The sequence below is a fragment of the Pleurodeles waltl genome, chromosome 4_1 (assembly GCF_031143425.1).
Source record: "Pleurodeles waltl isolate 20211129_DDA chromosome 4_1, aPleWal1.hap1.20221129, whole genome shotgun sequence".
Taxonomy (NCBI): domain Eukaryota; kingdom Metazoa; phylum Chordata; class Amphibia; order Caudata; family Salamandridae; genus Pleurodeles; species Pleurodeles waltl.
Window position 1 is genome coordinate 734,535,566 of NC_090442.1, and position 23,189 is coordinate 734,558,754.

General features: G+C 45.0%; 1 protein-coding gene across 1 annotated transcript in view; it reads left to right on the top strand.

Annotated features, from left to right (window-relative positions):
• Window positions 1–1,007: 1,007 nt before the first annotated feature.
• Window positions 1,008–23,189, top strand: part of UCN3 (urocortin 3) — a 68,360-nt gene continuing 46,178 nt past the window's right edge. Inside the window, exon 1 of the mRNA XM_069230082.1 lies at window positions 1,008–1,161. The gene's annotated coding sequence lies outside the window, so the exon portion shown is untranslated. The remainder of the gene's footprint in view (window positions 1,162–23,189) is intronic.

Genomic DNA, 23,189 nt, shown 5'->3' on the forward strand with positions numbered 1-23,189 from the left:
ACATGGATCGATCTTTCTGCCGGCTAAGTTTGTTTTGATGCCAGAAAACCGAACCACACACAGCCAAAAACCTGCGCACATACTCAACTGTCAGACCAGTTGGTCTGGCACTACCTGATTGCCCTATAGCTATAGGCCAGTCCGGCCCTGATATCGGCTCTAATGCAAGCTGACCACATCGTATGTAGCAAGAAACTGCTATAATGTGCGCTGCTCAAACCTGGGGCCACTGCACCTGCTGCACCCTGCGCCCGCTGGACAGAAGGGTGGAGGAATAGGCATCGAGTGTGACCGCTCGCCAGGGGAATGACTGAGGATGCAGATGTTACCCGTTTCCGCGTGTATGGGGGATGGAAGGTCGGAATTTATAGAATGACTCCCTGGCAGAAGAAGTGCCCCGAAGCCCTGGAAGGATCACGGGCCATTCTGGACCCATATTCTAGGCAGAAGGAATGGGCGTCTGGCGAAACCTTGTTTCTGGGGAGGAGAGTTCCATTATGGCACACTGGGGCTGAGACTTTAAGCTGCCAGTGGTCCCGTCTGTACGCACACGTACGCGCCACGCTCACGGCGCCTACCAGGCGAGGTGTTTCCCGTGCTCGGGTGGGGTTCCCACCAGTAACCCGAGAGCTGGAGTACCCGCTTGGCGGCCAGACCCTTGAGGCACCTGAGGCAGCCTAACTCTGTGGCACCGCCTCACCTGTAGTGCCTGTTGGGGGCATGGAGGAACTGGAATATTCAACAAGTAGTTGTTGAGAGAGTTCTCCTCACAAGCTACTCCCGTCGCCTTTCCTTGGCATATGCAAGAGTTGGTCCTAAGAGAGACCCTATGACGTTCCTCCCCTCTCTTCCATCTCTCTGAACCCCTCCCCCGCTGGCTCCCTGCTGATTTCCTCCTTAATGAAATCATCTCCAAATGAAGACTGTACGTCTGGAGTTACGGCTCCTCCTCGTGATGCGCCACTTTTATATATACACGAGGGAGGGAACGCGTTTCCATAGAGAAACTATTCGAGCCCACTTCATAACAACCCGCGAGGGGAGAGGGGGGAGAGAGAGGAGCCACATCTAGCGCTCGGAGCCCGATGCTCGTGGTGACCGGCTGCTCCTGAGCGCCAGGAAGACGCAGAGAGGCGCTGCTCCGCGGCACACTCGGCTCAGGTGAGTCCCCGCGCGCCGCGATCTCAGGTGGACACTTGAGAGGCGCTATGTCTCCTCGAAGCTCCTGAGAGCAGGAAGACCAAAACAGATGGTAAAGTTTTTGTGAGTTCTTGACGCCTGCGAACTGCCCAGTATTTAAGTTTGTTCATTAGGACAAGTTGCCGTTCTAGCCAACGTGTCGGGCTCGAAAGTTTTCACGAGTTGGTAGAACGAATACATGAATGAATGGCGAACGATACTTGTAGAGCACTGCAAGCAGGTCTCTCTTGGCGCCTCTCCGCTGAAGAAGAGGGACATGATGGTGCAAGACGGCAGTGCAATGATGATAATGTGCTTCTTGAGGGGACCTCTTGGTGAGGAGGTGTCCTTTTTATCGACATCAGAAGGGCGGGTTGCCTTTCTGTGGCAGTCTGTGTATATGAGCGGTTGGACTGTAACGGTGCAGTGAATGAATCGACACACATTTAAAGGTATGTATATAATAGCGACTTGCCAAAAGGGCAACGGGACATCATTTCGACTTTTAAAGGGTAGTGCAGTAAATTGAGTAGCCTCCAGGCGCGTTCTAGCTTAGAAAAAGAAAATGCAGTTGTTGGGGACACACAGTCTAAAAGATGTGTTACTGGCTGCAGATTCTGAGTTGTAATCCCAGTTCATGCTTTGTAACACTGTATGATTTTAAGTTAAAATGCCTCATCTCCCCATGCTCCAGTACTCCGATCAGTTCTAATTGGGAATATAACGTAAGTATTACACGAGGATACGTACTCCCATGGGATATCGTTACCATCTTGACATATTGCGGATGCCTATTGTTACTCTTTTTATCGACCTTGGAAGTATGAAAGGCGGCGCGGATATGAACAAGCCCACGGGGACGGATACAGACTCTTGCAGCGGATGTCTGTGTCTACTGAGCAGTGAGAACCGTCCCAGGGCTCTCAGAAGAAAACTGAAAGGTCGCTAGTCACTGTTAAATAACTGGACATGGACCTGCCCACACCGAAGGTTTGACTTTGGGAGGTTGACTATGGGGTTTTCTCACGTGGCTTACGCAAGGCTTGCCTTTACACAAGTACCCTGTCATCTGCTCTACTAAAACCGCCCATGACGTTTAATTTCTCCGTCCAGCATTTCTGGAGTGTCAGTGATGCGTGCGTAATAAGGTGCGTAATTGTAAATAAGAGAGTGGATGCTATAGCGCCTCAATGCGAATGGAATAACCACTAGGCGCTAAGTGGTTGGTTTCAAGGCTGGTTGTAAGACTCGAAAATTGTGGGTTTTAAGTTTGGCAAGTGTTTGTATCAACTGGTATTAAATTATACATACAGAGAGTGATTCCAGGGCAACGAGTGAAATCCACGCCTTTCCCTACTGACTACGTTGTTTGATCCTTGTCACATCTCTGTCAGCGCATGTGTCTTAGCTGGCACATTCTCCAGTCCTTGGTAGCGCTTGAAAATGGGTCAGATGCAGACATGAACCATAGTGTAAAAAAATGAAAAACAACTAATTTAGACGGTGTGCGTTGGACGTTAGCTGTCGGGAGTGCACTCACTCATTCAACGTACAAGTAGGAATACGAACATGTAAATGTCTTGTGGACCGGTACAGAGCAGTGTCCCTGACCCCGTGGGCGTGTAATGGGAAGAGGGGGCGGTATGTGCAGGAGGATTTCACACGAGGAAGGAGGAATAGGGGCCCCTGGAAAAGACGGAACCCATGCATGCTACTAGAAGTAACTACACACGGGGAGACTAAAGGGCGCTGACAGACACACACGCACATACTCACTCTCACAGATGCATTCTCTGCATATTTACATATGTGTTCCAACTTGTTAGCAATATATGCAATATATACACACACACCCGCCCCCTACGGTAATGGCTGAGGCAGCGCATCAGAAATCATTTTTTATCACTAGTACCTTTAACCCCATTCGCACATTTGACAGTCTATAAAATAAGATGTAGAGAAGACTAGAGACGTAGGTGTGCAGGATATGGGGCCAGCCGTAAGATTTGCGCAGTCTCATGGCCACACAGTGAATGAAGAGGAGTTTGACGTCACCTTTCATCATCTGGAGGGACATGAGGTGAGGATCTGCTGAAAGAGGGCTTGAACTGGCCGGTTGAATTTATGTATTTAGAGGCCGTGTCGTCTTGTTCCAGAAAACGCTTTATGGATTAGATGAACTACTAATTGTAACACAGTGTATCATTTTATCTAAATGTACAATTTATTGAGCTGTATAAAAACACATGGTCATTAATAAAGTGCCTTTGGTTATTTCATACAGAAAATAAATGTAGAAATATGTTTTCATCGCATCACGAAAGTTTATGCCCTGTTTGTAATTTTACTACAACAAAACCCCTCAGATCAGTGCAAGGGGTATGCAGCTCAACCTATGAAAACAGGTGGATTACCTGGAGATACATAAAGGTGAAACTCATATAAAAAAAAAATACAAGGAAATAAGCAGCAAGACACCACACCCCATTTCTTGTAACACATCAATGGTGCCTGTAACCATTGACATTAGAGGCAGTGTACTCTGCACTTTTTATGGTCTGGGTTGTCTCCAGACAATTAGGGGAGCATCACCAAGAGAGGGGCTTTGGCTCAGGCCACATGATGGGAGCCAGTAATACATGTTTTGATTGGGCAGAAGCTGTGTGCTTCCACAAAAAGTATTGGCCCTCCACACATCTGTGATCATGTTGTTGATCGAGCTGCTTGAGCTTCAACTTTCAGGGGCGCGCATGATATTGTAATGTTATTAAGGTTTCTTAGATAACGAGGTAATTTATGTTGTTTTTCTCTGGCAGCATCACAGATGGGAGGAGGGCAGTCATTAATCTACATGCGTTTAGGTTTGGCTTGGCAAAGCAGCTGTCATGTGACCTTTTAACATGCACCCATATTATTCTACAGTTCTTGCTTCCATACAAAGACATATCCTTTTCCATGCTGTGTACTTGTATGTTTCACATTATCATACAACATTGCTTTAAAACCAGACCTATTGGAATTGCCAATGCTTGTTGGCATTTTTTTGAGTGGACCCTAGTACTCCCTAGTTTGTGTGATCAAGTTTCAGTATACATTTGTCCTAAACCACCTCAATAATATGGCAAGTGGAAAAAGACAGGATAGCACCTCCTGCTAAGATGTTCAGTAAAAAAGACACACATTTCATTTTAATTTAAACTTTTCAAAACTGTATCAAGTGATTCCACCCCAGAATCAAGAGTGATAAAAAAGCTATGATCAGGCACATTTCACTGCACTCGCTATGATTCCAGATAAAACCCCATAATCTGACGCTACTAGCACTTTCATGCCACACCGTAAGAGAAATCTGAGTTTGTATGCTTGTGCATGGTCAGAGAGAGAAACTTTTCTCTCATGCTGTGGGAGTATGTATGCTGATATTGACTGTGGTAACACAGGTATTGTTGTAAGGTTTTAAGTGTCTCTTTCATCTGTGGGAGGCACTTCTGTTTCCGTGAGACACTTCAGTTTCTGTGAGACTTCATATGATTTATCAGGAGCTCCTCTCTTAACAAAAGAGTATGTGCATATGTAGTATGTGAATGGCAAATAGCTGTTATACATTCACATTATCTATCTATCTATCTATCTATCTATCTATCTATCTATCTATCTATCTATCTATCTATCTATCTATCTATCTATCTATCTAGAGAGAACAGGTACAAAGCAAATAACTGTGTAATATGGGCCTATATTGCCATCAAAGGGTGCACCATACTACACATTACTCAATATGTATTTTTATATGACATGAGTTAATAACTGATTTTAGTACTTTATAACAAGATTTGAGCTTATAAGCACCATCCATTTAGTATTTATTGTTTGCCTGAGCCTGCAGATATGTATTTTAATGTTTAAAAAAAAGTATGTTTTTGTTGGGGATAATGCTCTCCTAGATATTTTGCTGTGGTTCAAACAAATTGCTAGTGCATGCCAAGTGTACACCTATTGAAGTGCAGAATTGATGTTTGGTCATATGTGGAGTCAAAGTGCAACTCCAGCGGGTGAAAAGCACTTAAAGATAGCAAAAGCTTCACTAAGAAGTCTGCACATCACAGGCCAAGAACTTGCTGGCAAGCCATAAAGAGAGGTACAACACTACTATGCAACAGAAAGCTTTACATCATACGGAGCAATAACACAAAAGGTGGACAATAAACAGATACACGAAAGAGGCACTGAAAACTACCATAGTCAGATACAAGTAGAATACACAAAAGCGCTAGCTGACAGATTAATTGATAAAATGCATACTGTTGTTGCACTTACCAGAGCCTTGATAAGAAGAGCTCTACAACCTCAGCAGCGGGTGAAGAGACCCAAGAAGAAGCACTGGGGTTGTGCTTACAGAGCTGTCCAATACATGAAGCGGCACACCACCAAAGCTGCCGGGTGGCAGCTGAGAATACCACCAGAGTTCTCCAAAAAGTGAAGGACTCCAATGGAGAAGAAGAAAGAGGTCACAGTTTCACACACTGCCCAAGATGACCCAGAGGCCAGCACAACATAGAGCCTTAAAGATGGCACGGAGGAAGCAGGTCCTAGTGGACAACAGACAGTATTGTAGAGAACTCCATTCTCAGTGTCAGCCTATCCCGGAAACTTTATAATGCAGCTGCCTTCCTGAAACCACCATTTGATACCACCAAAAAGCAGAATATTGTCGATAGATGGACTGCTTGCATTGAAACATTTGATGATTTCATTGATGCAATAGAAGAAACAGATACAAAGAAGGTTATCAAATACCTCAAGAATCTTGCTGGTGAGTGTGTAAAAGAAGTCATAAAGAAAATGCCGCAAGATGATGAAGTTACATACAGTCAAATTAAATAAGTCTCGAATCTCAAGTTCAGTCCCATGCTGAATGTAAATAAGAAAGGTGCATTTTCGGTCACTGATGACACAGAGTTGATGAAACAATGGACAAATTTGTTGAAAGACTGGATACTCTCATAAAACACTGTAAGTTAAATGAATTTAATGATGAAGCAACACGTCTCAGAGTTATTGACGGATGCATTTCAGATTCATTTAGACAACAAATGCTGAGAGAAACTCTTAGTCTGGTAGTCTGGAGTGAGTTCTCGTGGTTGCCAGAGCATGCCAATTGACAAGCTGCTGACATGGAGGCCAGAGGTGCCCAAAGTGAGTCAGTCATGAATATGAAAAGCAAGCAGAAGCACAAGGTGGAAGGACACAAAGTGATGTCTCCACTGGAAAGGAAGTTGTGTTTAAGGTGTGGATTTTCATTTCCATACAAAGGTAAATGTCCAGCCAATTGACAGATATGGCTGTGGGAGGAGAACCATTTTTTATAAGACCAAGCAACAACAGCAGTTGAGACAATTCAAAACCAAACAAAGTGGATTGTCATCTAAATCATCGTCAAAAAGTTCTTCAGTTTCAATATCAAGTGAAAGTGAAGATGGTTGTGCAATATCAATGTTTACCTCAGAAAAACGTGTGCATTTTGAACTGGCCGCATGTGAAGAAAAATACCGGCCAAGGAAAAGTCTACATGAAAAAGCACCAAAGTGATTCAAACATTGTCTGAAGACTACACTGAAATTAAATAGTTGTTCAGTACCTTTCAATATTGACAATGGTGTGTCATGCCTGAAGAGAAATATAATGAACAATCAAAATTGCCACAACTGATATGATCGAAAACAAAAGTTTATACATGGGCTGCATCTACGCCATTGAGAAGTCAAAGTTAATTTGTAGCAACAATGAAATACAAGAAGACAGAAGTGCAAGCGCCCATTCATGCGCTTCAAGGTACTGCGTCAAGTGCCTGTTTACTCAGTTTCAGCATGGCTGCTGATATGAGACGCATATTAGTGAACTACAACATGAATGCTCATCATGAAATAGTAAGTTCGTTCCCTCTGCAGTTACATGGACTAAGAAAACCTAAGACTATGAAAGTACAGTTGCTTAATAATGGACATCAATACTGTTTCTTAAAGACACAGACAAATTGCATTTAATTTACAAGAAGCTGTTGAAAGGGAACTTGAATCATTAGTTAAACATGATATAATTGAACATTCTACTAGTCCAATACCACAGGTTTTTCCCATAGTCGTAGTACCCAAAAAGGACAGTGAAGGAACTGTATGCATGTGTGTGGCTATACTTCAAGCCAACAAGACAACTGAAAGATAACGACATCCAGGTCCGCACATTGCTGACATGAAAACACAATTGAATGGTGTGAAGGTTGTCTCGCACCTTGATTTAAATAAAGTATATCATCAGTTGGAACTCAAGAAGAATTGCAGGTACACTGCAACGTTTTCTACACATAGTGGTCTATTTCAATATAAAAGACTGTTTCATGTGTCATTAACTGCAAAGCCTTTTTAAGATGTCATTCGACGTATCATACAGCCTGTCATGAATGCTTTCAACTATAGTGATGACAGATTGTTTTTTGGAGCTGCACAGAAGGAACAAGATAAAGCTCTCAAGCAAATGTGTTGTTTGTTTGTTGTTGCAGGTTTAACTTTGAATGCTGAGAAATGTGAATTCCATAAGACAAAGCTAATGTTCTTTGGCCATATCTTTTCTGATGGGAGTATGACACCTAATCCAGCTAAAGTGCAGGTGTTGTCAACTGCCAGTCCCCCACAAGATGTTTCCATGTTAAGTCCATTCTTTGGCATGTCCAGTTACTAGTCCAGATACTAATGAGACTTTGCTACTGTGAGTGCTCCAGAGAGACACTGGATGAAAAAGAATGTCTCATTCCATTGGTCACATGAATGCGAGTAAAGCTTTAAGAGAACCAAACAAGCTATCAAGAACACTACTGAAATGGCATATTTTAATCTAAAGCTTCATACAGAAGTTGTTGTTGATGCTAGCACAGTCGAGTGAGGTGCAATCCTTGTACAACACAGCAGACCCAAATGCTCAAAGACATATTTTGGCATATGCAAGCAAGTTTGTCCCAAACTGAATGTGCTTATTCACAGCCCGAGAAAGAAACTTTAGCAGTCAGGTGGGCTTGTGAACATTGCCACGTGTTCTTATACTGTAAGCCTTTTATGATTGTGACAGATCATCAAGCATTGTTGACCATCTTTGGCAATCCAAAGGCCAAGATGCCTCCTCACATTGAACATTGGGGTCTGTGGTTACAAGAATAATACTGCACAATCATGCACCATCCAGGGAAAGATCAAAACCCTGCCAACTACTTCTCTAGAGTGCCTTTACAGTGTTATTGTACAGATTCCAAGACAGCTGAAGCCTACATAAATTTCCTTGTGAAATCAAACACACCAGTTGCCGTTTCATTGGAGCAAATTGTCACTGGCAAAAGTCAAAATAGTGATATGTTGACATGTTAAAACTGAAAGATATTATTACACATCAATCCTGGAACCAGCACACTCAACCTCTTGCCAGTGACAGTAAATACCAGCAGTTTAAAAATGTCAAAGATGAACTGCCCATGACACAAGAAGGCATTATCCTGAGCGGTTTGAGAGTTGTTTTTCCAGAGAGTTTGCAACAACTGATAATTGAAGTGGCCCATGAAAGACATTGTGGGATCATTGCCACAAAACAAGCTGTCTGAGATCGAGTCTGGTTTCCTCATCTCGACGAGAGGGTCTAAGACCTGTCATCCATGCAACTTCTGTCGCTGAAAACCACCCAACACACTTAAGCATGTTAGAGTAGCCAAAGTGTGTATAGGAAAAAAATGTTGTTGACTTTTTCGATCTTTTTGACAATGGATATCACCTGATGGTGATTGTTGATGAATACTCTTGTTTGCCATTGATAGAAGATTTCTTATCTATCTCTTACGCAAGAGTCATTGCAAGATTAGGAAGCATCTTTGTGACATGCAGTGTTCCTGCGATCTTAAAATCTGGCAATGGGCCACCTTTCAGCAGTCAAGAATTCAGAAACGTTCTCAGCCATATTAATGTAAAGCATCAGAAGAGCACGCTTCTTTGGCCTGTGGCTTGGCGAACGTTTCATGAGTACATTAGAGAAAGCTGCACACCGTGCTGTTTTGAAAAAGCTGGACCATAAAACTGTTGTGAATTATACCCTGCAAGCTTACTGTTCAACCCCTCACTTGACCACAGGTGAAAGCCTTGCTACTTTTGATGTTCGGGACAGCCATGACCACCAAAGTACCTCAATGGACCAACTGAAGATTAAGTACTGAGGAAGAAAACCCTTACCAAAGAGTTGGATCGTTAAAAGGAAAATGAAGGCCTATGCAGACAATTGACGACATGCAAAATACATTGTTTTAACTAGAGGAGATCAGGTGCTTGTCTCTCAGTCGAGACAACATTAGTCTGATGCTCCATTTGATGCTTGGCCATTCCATGTAGAAACCAACAAAGGACACATGGTGACTGCCCAACATCTTAGGAAGTCCATTACAAGAGATTCCTTGCATTTCCGACATGTAGTCCCTACTCGTCAGATACTGATGTCAACATATAGACTAGTTCTGACAGGACAATTATAAACCCCCTGACTGATGTTGCTTCTGCATCACCAAAACAGATAATGGACATCTTAATTGCCGGTGCCAGTTTCTGACAACACAGTCGGGATGTGGCAATCAGAGTACCACGAAGGCTCATCAAAGAACTATGATTGTGTACAGTATATATTTGTAAACATAGTTAATTTTATATTTAACAGAGGGGAAGATGTAGTGTCAAGTGAGTTATTAATGACAGAATCCTTTTGGCTCCAGATGGACTCGGTAGAACTGTGACATAAGGGTTAGAGCGTAGTGATCTGAATGCAGGTTTAGAATGTTGGATTCGCAATTACACACAGAGGAATAAAGACGTGTGATACCCAGATATGTGTGTGGTATAGTCATTGGCGGGTACCCAGGCTGGGGAGGATGCTACACGAAGCACAATCATTTCTATTTTTTCTCACTTTAAAGCAAGTAAGACATTGCATGAAAATGATCCCCTTATGTATGTTTTACAATTTTTACTGCTCTTTATTGGAACTTGTTATTTCAGCAGTTGCTGTCCCTAAATGCTCTAAACAGAAATGGTTGGAGAGAGGTTGGGTCAGACTGATATTTATCTAATCGAGCAGCGGTGGAGGAGGTTTTGCAGGGGCTGAAATTATATAAGGCTGATTTTTTTAAGGTCCAGTACTACTGCTGGTTCTTCTTTGAATCGCTTCAGCTCCCAGCATTTATTGAAGGCGTAAATGGGGGGAGGGGTGATGAGGGAAATAAGCATTAAGAGAGTGAGAAGGGAAATAAAGCGAGGATAGAGAGAGAGAGCGAGAGAGAGAGAGAGAGAAGCGAAGAAGAGCAGGAGGCAGCCAGAGGATGCCGGGAAAGAGAGATGGGAAGGAAGGGTAGTGGATCAGGTTTGAACATTTCCCCCAGGGCTGCTTCACCTGATTAAAAGGGACTGCCAGAACCCCTTTCAGATGGCCACGGGGCACACAAGGGTTTCTGGGCCAAGCCATGAGGGTTGAGGAGATTTATTCCTGATGTCCTGGGGTCCAACCTACTATGGATCCTGAGAAACTGAGCCAAGTACCTCTTCTGCCCTTGATCCTCAGCACTAGAAGTAAATGAGCAGCCTAAGCTCCCTCATGGAGGAGAGGGGTGTGTGGATACCAATTAGTGAATACGACTCATAACTCAAAGAGCGTGCAGGAATAGCAATATATCAATGTCTAGTCAAATACTTAATTTTATTATAAAAATAAGTATTTTATTTCTAACTCTACTCATTCAAAGGAAGATAACATAATTTATAGACACCAACACATTTCCCCCCTTGTGGTCGGGGCACTAGTGTTTCAATGGCACATCCCTCTCTGACCTGCTCCTTGCAATGCGATCGGAAATATTCCCCAATCACCGGTGGCCGCGTCCAGGGAATGCTCACTAGCAGGCCTTAACTCAAGAGTCCACTCCAATTCTTAGCAAATAGTCAAGTGTTTGCATGGGCGCCGCAGTGTTCTTATCAGCGATTTCCATGGGCCCAAAAGGCCCATACTCAGTCTTACCAAGACTGGTAGAGAATAAGCATGCAGCATCTTGGAGAGTGCCCAGTCCACTGGTACTCTTACAGCTCTGGTCCTGCTTGGTAAGTTGGTTGCACGTGGGAGGTTCATCACTATTCAGAATGTGCAAGCTCTCCTCTGAGCCTACACGTTTGGCTCCAGCACCAATCAGAGGTGTTTCCCCACTCTTCCTGCAAGATAAGTTTCCATTTTCCCTAGAATGAGAGGGTGCTTCCATTGCTCCTGATCTCGATTCCAGTGATGAGGAGGTGCATCCATGGCATCCTCACTTGGTCCACGTGGTAAGACCAGGTCAGGCAGTATCTTCCATGGCAGCTCCTCCTGACATAGAGGGTTGCTGCAACTATGCCGTACAGGCTTCACGCTTACTGCTCAGCACCTGTACCATGGCTATCGTCACGGCAGCCTGCTCCTGGCATATATGGGTCATCAACTTGAATCTGCACATGGTCATCCTGATCAGTTCAGCAGTTGTTTCCTCACACCTCGCCCCAGGAGTTTTGACAGAGCTCCCCACCGGACCTTGCTCCCTCCAACACTCTCGTCTTCCTCAGAGGGCACACTGGTCTTGGCAAGCAAGCAGGCGCTGGTGCTCCAGGTTCCAGAGTAGGTGGTCTGGGTTTCCCTGGGTTATGTCCCCTCCCTCAGCAGGTGTCTAGCAGGCCTTTGCTCCCAGTCCAGGTAACAGAAAGAAGTCTAGCTGAGCTTCCCCTCCTCACACAGCTTGTTTGGCTGCTTGGCAAACTTCAATTTTTGGGGTCTCAACCTTCCCTTTTTATAGTCCCTTTCCAGGCATGAAATGTGATTTCAGATCTAGAGTTTGAAGTTTTATGTTGGGGGTTCTGCTTCTTTTGAAGTGCACACTTCTCCTCTCCCTCTTCGTCTTGAAAGCTTGTCTGTCCCAGCAGGAGAGTCTCAGAAGCTAATAATCCCACTACACAGGCCATGAGAATGATTAGAGTTCAATCCTGGATGTCAGCCACAGTGATATGTGCAACAAAAGGTTGATCCCAGGCTCCCAGCCCTTCTCTATATGATTTATTTATCAGCCACATCTCCGTCCTGAGATGTGTCCCGCCCCTTCCTTGTTGTTCAGCTCACAGGAATGCAGCAATGTACAAATCTGCCTGGAGGGTGGGGGGTAGTGGGGGGAGTCCTCTACCTCCTCATGTCTTCACCAGGCAAGCCTTGGTTTCCAAAATGTAACCCTGGGTCCTCCATTTAAAGTACCACTATAGGCTCACTTGCAGTGTATGTACACAGAGCATACACAGTCCAGCACTGTTGCTTCCATGTATTGTGCCACTCCAGACACGCATACATTCAGCACACACATTCACTCTGCACTTACTGCTCAGTACTGTAGCCATTCTGCATTGTACCACTTGCAGGCACACGTACAGCTAGCGCACATATTCACCATGCACACCCTTTCCAACGCTTCAGCTTTCATGTATTGTACTCCTCTCAGGTACACACACTCATTATGTACTGCACTTCTTGAAGCTACACATACACCCAGTACATGCACTTCACCATGCACACATTGCACAGCACTGCTTTTTCCGTGCACTGTACCCTTCCCAGGCACACATACAACAGTGTAGAGTCACCACTCCTGCACTTTGCAGCACTTCACTTCTAACTGATGTAGGCCAAGGGATGGGTTAAGCACGTAGTAGTGGAACTTTAAAAAAAATGAGTGAGCTTGTAGGCCTCACTGGAGTGATACATGTTGAAAAGGACCTATTCACACCTACTGATCACTTCACTATATGTTGCCCAGTTAGCATGTACGCTATTTAACTCCTGGTGAAGGTGACAGCCTTCTATCACTATGAGGGTAGTGCTTTGGGTGCCCATCCCAGTCCAACAAAACCACAATCCAAGAGACAGGGCTGTGTCATGGCGCACACACATGATCCGTGTTTGCGTATGACACCAAAAATCAGCATGATGTATCCAGACAAAGGTACAGTTGGACACTCAAGGCAGGGGTATACATCCAATACCATGCAGAGGAGTTTTCCATCCCACAGGAACCTCGGCCTGCTCCATGTGAAAGAGCTAAAATATGGTCGCCTTTGTCAATCACGATCTCTCTGTTGACGCCCAGGTACATAAGTTGTGGTCAGCAGGGTTCCTGCATCTGGAAAGTCCTTTCCTTTCTGCTCACTTGATTATAGCCCTCCCACGTTTCCCAGATCCATGTGTGATGTGCTGCTCCAGTCCAGGTTTTTTCTTTGAATTGTGGGACTTATAGTTTTGTTTATTCCATTAGAAAACAGGACTGCAAGTCCCAGAATTCAGAGGGAAAAACCTGGACTAGAGCAGCACATCACACATGGACCTGGGTAACTTGGCAGCTATGTTAATGTGTTTTCCCATGTGCCCTATCACACTTGGACTTTAGTAATGCAATCTTTCTCGAGCTCCCAGACTTGGGAACACACTGCAAAGGTTGCAGGTCACAGTCAGGTTGGTGGACTAGAACATTCTCCTATCTTTCCCTGCATGCCGTTCGCTGCATCAGGTTCAGAAGCAATGCATTCAGTTGAAGTCCGCATTCATTATTCGCTGTGCCTTCCACTGGACGGGTCCTGCTATTCTTCCCAGCCCTTCTATAGCCCACGGAGGCCCCTGGAATCCAGGGCTCTTTTTCTCCAGAAGGTCTAACGCTCTAAACGTGTTCAGTCGTGAGTTGAGGCCTTGACTGTTTTGTGCCTTCAGCTTTGGAGCGCATTCTTTTCTGGATTCTTTGCAGCATGATGCCTACTGCTACAGATCGCTTGGTGCAACTAAATTAACAAGTAATGGGCTATCAGTAATGGAACATAACTGCAATGTTTGAATTGTAAAATATATTGAGAGCTGTCAATTTCATAGAATAATTGTGAAAAAACAGTTTTCAAGGATTCCCTGAAAACATTTTTGTGCACCAGGGGCACGGCATTAAAACATCTGAAGACAGCCTTAGGGACGGCAGGTCTTAAAATAATCTTGAAAGTGAAAGGGTGTCTCTGGTTCCAAATCCCGACTCCCACCATGGATGTGATGTGAAAGACTGCAAGTACCACAATACACCGGGTTTTCACTGGAGGCCAAGACATGAATGCCTTGTAAGGCACCGCTTTGTCTGAGAGCAACCACATTTTATCTTCAAAATTATGGTTAATCAGTACCTCGCCCTTCTTGCTGTCAGAATGTGTATGTTAACAGCGTCAGTAACAGGCACGTCGGATGATATTAATTTACATTTTAGGACGCTCATTAACCCACCTCGCTCCTGATTTTACTGTATATAATTAACAGGTACCGTCTTATGGTTCCATGCCTAAAAGAACCGTCTCGCAGTCGAGCTATACGGTACCTCTCACGAGGAAACTAAGGCCCGTATTTACAAGAAAGTGGCGCATCATAAATGATGCAACACTTTTCTTGCGCCCTCCTACCAGCACCTAACTGCACCATTGTTACGCCGTATTTGCAATACGGTGCACCATGGCGGTCGTAAGCACAATATCATTGTCATTTTTTACGCTATTGTGGCGCTTTGCTACAATAGCGTCAAAAATGTTGACTCTAGTGCAGCAAAGCACAGAGAGGCCCACTGAATATAATGGGTGCGTTGTTTGAACACCTGCTCTGAGCAGGCGTTCAAAATGATGGAAAAAATAGGGCAGTGAAATGTTGTAAATTTCACTGTGCCATTTTTTCGTGTCTCCCTGCACCAGAATGCCCCCCATGCATACATTATGCCTGAAGCAGACATAGGCCCTCATTACGAGCCTGGCGGTCTGTGACCGCCAGGCTCGCGGTTGGCGGGAGCACCGCCGACAGCCCGGCGGTGCCCCGCAGGGCATTCTGACCGCGGCGGCTTAGCCGCGGTCAGAGAAGGGAAACCGGCGGTCTCCCGCCGGTTTCCCGATGCCCCCAAGGAATCCTCCAAGCCGGCGCAGCTTGCTGCGCCGGCTTGGGGATTCCGACTCCCCCTCCCGCCATCCAGTTCCTGGCGGTTCTCCCGCCGGGAACCAGATGGCGGGAGGGGGAGTCGCGGGGCCCCTGGGGGCCCCTGCAGTGCCCATGCCAATGGCATGGGCACTGCAGGGGCCCCCGTAAGAGGGCCCCAAAATGTATTTCACTGTCTGCCTTGCAGACAGTGAAATACGCGACGGGTGCAGTAGCACCCGTCGCACCTTCCCACTCCGCTGGCTCGATTACGAGCCGGCATCCTCGTGGGAAGGGAGTTTTTCCCTGGGCTGGGGGGCGGTCTTTTGGAGACCGCCCGCCAGCCCAGGGAAAAACTCATAATACCCTCCGCGGTCTTCTGACCGCGGAGCGGTATTATGGAGGGCGGCATCCTGGCGGGCGGCCTCCGCCGCCCGCCAGGGTCGTAATGAGGCCCATAATGTGGCGCAAGGGGTCATGAAGTGTTTCAATGCAAGCATTATGCCACATTGTAAATGCCATTTTGTAAAAATGGTCTGGTAGAAAAGCCACCTTAGCGCTGCTTTAACGTAAAACAAAATTACGCTATGGTGGCCCTCAGGTGGTGCAAGAGGGTCTTAAATATGACACTATGGGGGTTATTCCAACTTTGGAGGAAGTGGTAATCCGTCCCAAAAGTGACGGTAAAGTGACGGATATACCACCAGCCGTATTACGAGTCCATTATATCCTATTGAACTCGTAATACGGCTGGTGGTAAATCCGTCACATTTGGGACGGATTACCACCTCCTCCAAAGTTGGAATAACCCCCTATATATTTTAACACCGGTGGCAAAACATAACTTGAGAGGGCCCCATGCAAAGTACATGGAGATCCCCCCCCCCCACCTTTTCCGCTGACCAAGTCAGGAGCTTTCGGGACAGGGCCCTGCCACCCGTGCACAGTGCACTGTGCTGAGGGGGCCCACTCAAGCTTGGGGCCCTCTGCACCGTGGGGCCTGCGGGGGCTAATGTTAGTCTGCTGGTTTACAGCATAGTAAACTTCCCCTGGCTGGCAGTCAGTATATGCGTAGTTTAGCTAGTAAGAGTTGAAGTGCAGCAAGAATGCCCTGAGCCTTGGTGAAAGAAAAGAAAATGGCTCCTTGGATTGCTGTTGGAATAGTAAAATACAATAATTTATAGGGCTCAAAGAACCCCTCAGGCCGCTGGGCATCGGTGTCACTGCACATGCTGCAGCAATGGCATCAACGCCTGAGTAAGAGCCCGCTCTTGCAATCGGTCTATATATTTACATGGCCAGGAGAGTTTATTTTATTTACATGATCAATACACTGTATCCCTCATGCACTAAGTGCATAAGTGTGAAGGAGGTAATTCAGGTTAAGTGCCTGCTATTAGTCCCAGCACAGTATGAGCAACTCAATAGAACGTATTCTCCGTCATAATGTGCATTGACAAAGCCAATTGGTCTTACTTTTTTGACCTATTGTATTTGCCAATGCTATTTCGCAACCCTGTTCAGAACTGGGAAGAAAGGCTTTTTTTTTTACTGATGAACAAGAAATGAAGAAAAATTGAATGCACATGGTTCACAATACTAAGACTTCAGCTCAAGCCTTTAATGCTGGGGCGGGCCTTTAATGGCCGGTATAGCCAGCTAGGGGGGGCTATAAGGTGACAGTAACAGATAGGAGTGGGCGAAGGAGACAGCAGCAAGAAGCTTGCGGGTGCATTGACAGGGTAATCAGTACAAGAGGGAGAAGGCTAAAAACGTATGCACTCTCATGAAGTACAGAAAGAAAAAGGAAAAAGCATTGGCAATGGCAATCAGTTCCGCCAATGCAAGAGCTAATGGCTTTGGTAATGTGTTTTAGCCAAGTTTTACACCAGTGTGGCTGCTGTTCAGCATGGCTAAACGTTAGTGGTGTAGACATGGGTAGATTAGAGTGGGGTAGAATGAGGTAGACTGTAGTGGGGTAGATTGGGATAGAGTTGGATAGACTGGACTGGGGTACATTGGGCTAGACTGTAGACGAGTAGAGTGTGGATTGGAGAAGAGTAGAATTGAGTGGAGTTGAGTGGTGTATATTGGAGTTGAGTTGGAAAGATTGGTGTGGAGTAGGGTGGAGGGGGGTGGAATGTGGTAGATTGAGTGGGTGGATTAAAGTGGGCGAGTGGGGTAGATTGGTGTGATAGGTTGGTGTGAGGTAGATTGGATTGGGATAGATTGTGGTGGATTGAGTTAGATTGGGGTAGAGCGGGGTACACTGGAGTGGAGTGAGGTAGATTGCAGTACATTGGAGTGGAGTGGGGTAGATTGGGATAGATTGTAGTGGATTGGGGTAGATTGGAGTGGGGTAGATTGGGGTAGGTCAGGGCAGAGTGGACTGGGGTAGATTGAGGTAGATTGGAGTGGGGTGGATTGGGGTAGATTGGGGTGGGTAGGCTAAAGTGGATTGGAGTATGGTAGATCGTGGTAGATTGGAGTAGAGTCAGCTGGAGTACATTTAGGTGGAGTGAAGATTGGGGTAGATTGGAGTGGAATGAGGTAGAGTGCAGTGGGGTAGACTGGGGGATTGGAGTAGGGTAGACTGGAATGGAGTGGGGTAGATTAGAGTGGAACAGGTAGATTGGAGACAGACAGGGTAGATTGGGGTAGATTGGAGTGGGATAGACTGGAGTGAGGTAGTTTGGAGTGAGGTAGGTTGTGGTAGATTGTAGTGGGGTAGATTGGATTGGGAGAATGGAGTGGGGTAGAATGGTTGGGGTGGGGTAGATTTAAGTGAAGTGGGTTAGATTGGAGCTAGGTAGATTTGGGTGGAGTGGGGTGGGTTAGATTGAAGTGGTGTGGACTGGGTTGGAAAAGAGTGGAGTAGATTTGAGTGAAGTGTGGTAGATTGTAGTGGAGTAGATTAGAGTGGGATAGCTTTGAGTGGAGTGGGATAGATAGGAGTGGAATGGAATAGATTGTAGTGGAATGGCGATTGGAGTGGAGTGAGGTAAATTGGTATGCAGTCGGGTAAATTGGAGTGGGGTAGAGTGGAGTGAAGTAGATTAGGGTGGAGTGGGGTAGACTGGAGTGTATTTGGGTAGACTTGAGTGGACTTAGGCAGGTTGAAGTGGAGTAGAGTGGAGTGATGGAGTGGAGTTGGTTGGATTTGGGTAGATTCAAGTGGGGTGGACTGGGGTACATTGGAGTGGATTGAGATAGCTTGGAGTTGAGTGGGTTATATTGGAGTGGGATTGATGGGGAAGATTGGAGTGGAGTGGGATAGATTTGAGTGTAGTGAGGTAGATTGTGGAAGAGTGGAGTGGGGTAGGTTGGGTGGGGTTGATTGGATTAGATTGAGTGGAGTGGGGTAGATTGGAGAGGAGTTGAGTGGGGTAGATTGGAGTGGAGTAGATTAAGGTGGGTGGAATGGGGAGACTGAAGCGGAGTGGGATAGATTGGGGTGGAGTGTGGAGTGGAGTGGAGTAGAGTAGATTAGGGTAGATCAGAGAGGAGTGGAGTGGGGTAGATTGGATCATAGTGAAGAGGATTGGTGTAGATTGGAGTGGAGTGGGGTAAATTGGAGTGTATTGGGGTAGATTTGGGTGTGGTGGGATGGGGAAAATTGGAGAGGGGTACATTGGGGTGGGGTAGATTGAATTGGGGTGGTTTGGGGGTCAATTGGAGTAAATTGGGGTAGATTAGTGTGCACTGGGGTAGATTGGAGTGGAGTGGGGTAGAGTGGACTGGAGTAGAAAGGGCTGGAGTAGATTGGGTGGATTGGAGTGTGGTAGATTTGGGTAGACTGGAGTGAAGTGGGGTAGATGGGATTGGAGAGGGGTACATTGTGGTAGATTGGAGTGTTGTAGATTGGAGTGGATTGGGTTGTGGTAGATTAGAGTTTAGTAGAATAGCTTGGAGTGGAGCAGAGATTAGAGAGGCATTGGATAGATATCAGTCGCAGCTCGCTGCTTGGTGAGGGAGCGGCATGTGGGGCGTTGTAAATAAATGCTCTTTTTTTTTAAACATACCTGCCTCGCTGCCGCACCACTGCTCCTTCTTCCTGGTCACAGGAGGCACAGGCTTCCAGCCTGCTCTGTGACCAATCCTAACGCTGCATGAAAGTAGAGTTAGGATTGGCTGGAGCGCCATCCTGCGCACTTCCAGGCAAGCTGGGAGCCTCAGCCTACACTCTTCAGCCCAGCAATACAGTGCCGGGCTGGAGGGAGCATAGTGTGCATGCATATTTGGCTGGCCCAAGACGACAGGCTAAACAATCGTCCTCATCATCCACAATGCCCTGCCCCTTTAACAACAAAACGATAATAAATTAGTTTATTATCATTTAGTTGTTAAAGGTTTGCAGTGGCTTCTGCTGGCAGGGGTGGGGTGACGCTCCTCCGCCATAGTGAAGGAGCTCCGCTGGTAGATGTGAGTGAGGAAGATTTGAATGGAGTAGTTTAGATTGGGGTGGAGTGGGGTTGATTGGGATAGATTGGAGTGGGATGGGATTAGATTGGAGAGGATTGGAGTGGAGTGGCATAGATTGGGGTAGATTGGAGTGAAGTAGTGTAGATTGGAGTGGGGTACGTTGGGATAGAGTGGAGTAGATCAGAGTGGAATGGGGTAGCGTGGAGGGGTGTAGATTGGAGTGGAGTGGGATAGATAGGGTTAGATAAGTGGAGTGGGGTAGATTGGGTGGAGTGGAGTAGATAGAAATGGAGTAGATTGGGGGTTTACATTACTGTTGAACTTTACGCCATAGCTTTCAAAGCCACCCCTCAAAGTAGCAGAATAAAACTTCTAGCTGAATAGCATGAATCAAAGAAAAATGGACCTGGAAGACATGAATACTGTTTCTTAGCACAGCTAACAAGCTGACAAGTCAGCAGGCAAACGTGTTGTTGGCGAAGCAAAAGTGGCGGAGATTCAGGTGGTCACTCTTCCACTGGACTTATTCTGAAATCTCACATACTTATTCAATATCGCATGGGTTTACATTTTAACTAATGCATTACCTTTTCACAAGTACGATTTCATGATTTCACCAAGGAATTCACCTGTGTTATGTATGTCATGCTGTTCAAGCTAGGGATGTTGGGTGACTGGTTTTCCCTACACTGTAGATTCAGAGCATCTGTACAGAAAAAGTAAGAATACAACCAAAGAAGCTTACAGCAACCATACTACAACAAGGGGCCAGCGAAAATTAGAAGCTACACATAGAAGGCAATTTTGTAGCTAACGTTTAGTGCAAGAATCAAGAAGGCAAGGCAAAGTCTACAGGGGCAGTAAAGAGTACAAACATAAGAAATTAAGGATAGTCCCCAATATCTTCTCTGATTTTAGAAGAGGAAGTAAGAAACATGGCAATGACATTGTTCGAATGTTTCCAGTTGCTAATGGTATTTTATTTAAATTTAAGGGGTTTACGAACAGGGTATATCTAAATAGGGGAGCTTAACCACTGAGGCATAGTATTAGTAAAAGTATTAGTAAAATACAAGTGACATTCAGGTATATTGTGCAGGAAATGCTCTGGTCGATATATGCAAATAAAATTATAAAGGAGACTCAATCCCTGGAGCGGCAGCCTCCCATTGTCTCAGCTAGAAGGGGCTTTTGATAGATGGGAATATGAATGATTTATGAGGACATCCTGGTTAGATTATGGTATACAGTCACTTTCTACCTAATATCGAAGAAATAACCAACATGGTCTATGGTGAAACAGAGTACTCAATCCGAATTCACATTATACATTAGAACATTGAGCACTGTCGTCTATTGCCTAATTGTCATGAATATCAAAGTATCCACACCAACAACTCCAGATTTTCTCATATATGTGGGGACAGCTCTTGGTGTTGTACATGGACTCCTCTAGTTTTGTGCACTTTTACATAGCCCTCAGCCATTCAGACACTGGATTTGCTGTCTGACATTCCAATATTTGGAGATATCCCTTTTAGCCACCTCATCTTCAATACCCACCAAGGTCAGCTTGCCACCAAGATCCTCCATTATCCCCAAAAGAGCATTATGTGGTATTTGGTCAATTGGTCTTTACAATATGATGAATATTCATATTCTGGTAACTCACTTCTGTGGGGACAACTCCAAACCTCATGGAAAAGGTTACCCTGTTCTGAGACACATCAAAAAACAGAAGCCTACCGACATGCAACAGTCTTATCAGAGTAAAGAAGGTAGTATGTAAGTAATTCCTGAGTCTCTAGTTGCCAGCCAGTAGATCAATTTCCCTGATCTATCTCCCACGTCTTAGACATGCAAAATCTGTCTTGCCTCATCTAGTATATATGGTTGAAAGTGTTCTCTCCTTGTGTCTAGCTGGCTCTGCAGTCCACCCAAGGTCATATTGAGACCTTCACATACCTTCTTGAGCACTTTGGACTCAAGATCTGCAATCATCTGTTCGTTCTGCCTTTTTTCATCCTTGAGATATGCTTTGGCTCTACCTTGAAAAACTACTTTCCCCACAGCTTCCAGTGTGCCCACTGAATATACCAAACCTGCATAGTACTCTAAATACGAGTTTACTTCAGTGCTCATCAAATTTATGAAGTCGATGTCTATGAACCACCTGGTATAAAGTCAGCCCTAAAGTATCCAGCATGATACCCCCTGTCATATACGAATTGCCCCTCAAAAGCACTGTTTTGTCCCAAGAAGATGGAACTCTTGCAAGAGCAGCATGGCAGGACATTGTCATTTAGTGAATTGCAGGACAGACCCTCATTTAATTTGATCATTAAGGGTATTGACATTCCAAGTTATTAGTCTAACAATAGCCATGATAACTTTTCAACCATAGCATGGGAGGTGCCCGACTAATAGATATACTTTCTCCATATATTGAAGTGGGTTTGTCATGCATGCTAGCATAAAAGAATTGTTGACTCTGCACACAAACTCACCATGTGATGTTCTAAAGCCAAAGAATTAAATAGTTGCCAAACAAACAAGGGGAGACACCACTCCACTGAGCGGGACCAGTCTTAGAGTCAGCCACCATCTTGGGCCTTCCCTTCATTGCGTGGCCATTGCCAGTCTCCTCCTGATCATCACTCTTTGCTTGCTCGCTGATAGTTCTGCCATCTGGAGCTAGCATGGGTGGCTCAATAGATTTCCACAATCCAGCCTAAATAAGTTGCTGTGATTACATGATGTTGCACGATATTACAGAAACAGCCAAAACTCTGTCTGCCATATTGGATTCTCAAGTCGCACCTCCCAAAATAAAGAACTGTTAATCACATCCTAGGTTATGATTTGTGCTCACAAGTAAAATAGGAAGGAGAAAGAGAATAATGAAGAGCTTGGGAAAACTGAAGAATGTGAAAAACATAGTGGGAAGAAGCAGTAAAACTAGTAGCTACTTTAGAAAATGCATAACATTTTGGAAAACAAAATGCATGTTTTCTCTTTAATGTGTCAGTCTTGACAGCTCCTCTTGGTCTCACCATACAGGTTTCAGCTTAATTGCACTTTATTAAATGTTTCCAAGTCTAGAAACAACTCTCATGAGATGGGCATACTATGAGCTAATGATTTCTCATCATCTTTTTATTTCATCATCTTCCCATTGACTTATTTTGCATCTTCTCCAATTTAAGAGGCACTGTATGCTTTTTTTCCCTATCACACAATTTCTTACTTCACTTCAAACCAAGAGGCTCATTGTTGCCATTACAAACAGTTCTATCTCTTTTCTTTTATTCTGTGTTTGTTAGATTGCATATGTGTACATTTGAAATTGTATTTCCAAGTTTGATCATTTACTTGAGTAATGTCACTTCCCTATCTCTCTTTCTCAGAGGTATAGGGTTCAGGCTTACCTCAGGATCTTATCTTCCTCAAATGAATGTTTGAATAGATTTTTTAATTGTGCACTTGGGATGGAGCATTCTGTGGGTATGAATGGTGGAAAGTTTTCCTGCCCCCAT